Raw genomic sequence first — 2988 nt, 5'->3', positions numbered from 1 at the left:
CCCCCCCCCCTCTCGCCCTGTATCCCGCTCGATACAGGATGCTTTCCAGTCCAAATATCTCTTTGGGTAGTCTCTTTCATGCCTCCCTCTTCTTTCGCCCCTGTCCATACCCTCTGATTCGTGGTGTACCTGCGTCAATCATCCTCCTCTCTCTCCCTTCTCTGCCTAGGTTCGGAACCAACTTGGCGCCTTCGCAGCGCCTGACTTCATCCAATGGGCCCCAAACCTGCCTAAAACACGTTCAGGAAAGGTGAGAGAGAGAAAGAGTGTACGAGAAGGGGGGGGGAGGGTTGTCCACCAGTCTTCCCGAGCACGTCTGTCGACATTATAGAGACACAGGCTAATGTTGCTCAGGTGCTGTCGCATACCTTCCCATCTGACATATTGAGGTCTGTCCAGGAGCGTCACTCCCCCCCCCTTGCATTCTCACTGCCCTTCTCTGTTCCTCCTCTTCCTCCCCACCGCCCCCTCTTCCTCCCTTTCCCTTCGTTCCCGCTACCCCTTCTCCGCTTAAGGTAATGCGGCGGATCCTCCGAAAGGTTGCAGCGGGTGGTAAAGCTATCAACGTCGAGGTTTGAAAGTGGGGGGAGGGCGGGTTGGTTCTGTCACGGCTGGTGTCCAAGGATGACGCGTGTACGCACGATTCTACCTTCATATCCTCCCCTCACGACCTCTCTCCCTGTTTCGTTTTGCTTAACTCCCTCTTCCTTAGGATCTGGGTGATACGAGCACCTTGGCCGACCCGGAGGTTATTAAGGAACTGATTGCAAATCACGTGTAAGGCGGTCAATTCAAGGAAAGAAGGAATTTTATATGCCAGCACTATGCTTCGGTCGAACAGCCGCTTGTTGAGTGTATCACTAGCGTTATTTTGCATGTGAAGCACCAAACAGAAAGGGGGACAGAGACAGAGAAATTTTCACCTGAGTGCCTGTCACGCCACTTACATCGCTCTTAGGAGGAGTGAATAGGCTCGAATATGCTGGGTTATGGGAATAGGATATAGATAATAGGATAGTGGAGGCATCATGACGAATAAATGGGGGGCTTATCAGGGCCGATTTTGAAGCTAAAAGAAGAGGGTTCGATAAGCGTATACATATGAGGTGTGAAATTAGTCGATCTAGGATGGTCGTTTTCGTTGCTTCTTACTTTACGCAAAATTTCTCAATGGCTTTCCCTCATTTTTTCAGGGGAAAAGATCATTTTTCCCCCTTTTCAAGCTTGCTTGTCCTCAACTTTGTCGAAGTCTCCTCCATTGGATGTAAAAGTGGGTTTACTTCTACCTATAATGATGTACCTGTGAACTCATATATATAGATATATCTTTTCCTGCTCGAGCGGGCGTTGCCACTACAAGTCGTAGCTGCTGGCTATTGGCTGGCAAGGTTTCGCGACCTATTTAACTGTAACAATACCCTAATATGACCTTTTTTCCTTGTACACCGATGGTCCTCTCCTTCTCTGCACCGAAGATGACAGATTTACCGGACTGCAACATTTTTTATGAGGGATGCGCGCGAATATTTTCCAACGTCTAAAACATGTCGGTGAATGTAGCTAGAACTCGCACGGCAAAATCGAGCGACGCGGCGAGACGAGCGAAATGGAACAAAAAAAATCCCGTGGAAAGCCATTTTTTGGTGAGGCGCCGCCTGCTTGGCAGGTTCAATGCGCAGTACGCATCCAGGTGCTTGCGCATGAGCTCGTGCCGTGAGACTAGCAAAGGTCAAAGATCAGACTTATTCGTATCCGGGGAGGCCACGGCTTGTGCGTCTGGCGTGTTGTCAGGTAAGATATCTGCGCCTACATCCCGTTGAAATAATGGGCAGCGAAAAGCGACAACCTCGCCAAGACCATGTCGACGCGGAAGCCATCGATGTTCGAAGGGACTGTCTGCGGGTACTTTGAGACCGAAAGCATGTTTTATGAGTTCTTTACAGGTGTTTTCCGGTGACATTGGTAGACGGATACGATCTTGATGGCTTTGATTTGATCGGCTTCCGAGCGTTCCATGTGTTCGCACAAAGAGGACGCGCGCGTGCCCACACTCGGGCTTCCTCTGACCTTACATGCAGTCCGCTTGATTATTATTTCCAAACCCAACAACTCCATTGAGTCGGGCTTGCCATATAATCCTCATTGCTGCACCATTCCACCGTTCCTGTCCATGCAACTGAACTTCCCTATCTCTCCCACCAATTTACTTTAGATCGAAGTGGCTGCGAGAAACATCGGTCGGCTACAGCTCGACATACACCCAATCGGATCTATTTCAGGGGAGATAGGACGATAACATTTATTCCCATCCTTTCACAAAGGAATGTGCTACGTTGAGAAATCTCATAAAAGCGAGGCCGCTGCATCCTCTCCTGCTGGCCCCGTTTTGCGCTCCCACTCAGCTGCCACAGCCGAGAGAAAGCGACAGGAGGAAAAACGCCGTCTGCATCCGCAGCATTTGGGGTTGGGCGAGGAAACACATGGATTGAATAGAAAAGGGCATGGGAGAAGGGTAACGGGGGCTGGATATGGAAGGAGTCCAGGGGGAAGAGGGGAGGAGGTGGACCAGGACAGAGGAGTGGAGCCCGGAAAAGAGGAAAAAAGCACCTCCTTCATGGTACAAGGCAAGGTAGGGCATTCAATATCTTTTGCTGGGTGTGGGAATGCGGGTGTTTAGGCCGCTGGGAGCATTGGGAGAGGCGTCAGTGGGGGGATAGGCCGCCAGGAGTGGAATCGTCCTCTTGGTCTCTCCTCCGGGTAGCATTCCTGCTTCCGATGCCTGTGAAGACGCGTGTCATGCTCCCTTGTCCTCCACACTGACCATTTAAGTTTTATTTCCCCGCGACGCGGCCCTTTCTTCTCTCCTCTTCGTCCCAGGAGACCGACGCCTTCGACGAGGATATCCGCTCCACTGGGACGCCTTCCTACCTTTTGTGCCTCTTCCCTTACGTGGACACCTTCAACTGGCTCCTTAACTTTCCCATGTTC

The sequence above is a fragment of the Nannochloropsis gaditana genome (genome assembly GCF_000240725.1).
Source record: "Nannochloropsis gaditana CCMP526 unplaced genomic scaffold scaffold189, whole genome shotgun sequence".
In the NCBI taxonomy this organism is placed as follows: Eukaryota; class Eustigmatophyceae; order Eustigmatales; family Monodopsidaceae; genus Microchloropsis; species Microchloropsis gaditana.
The sequence above is the reverse complement of the archived record's forward strand: the minus strand, read 5'-3'. Positions refer to the sequence as shown.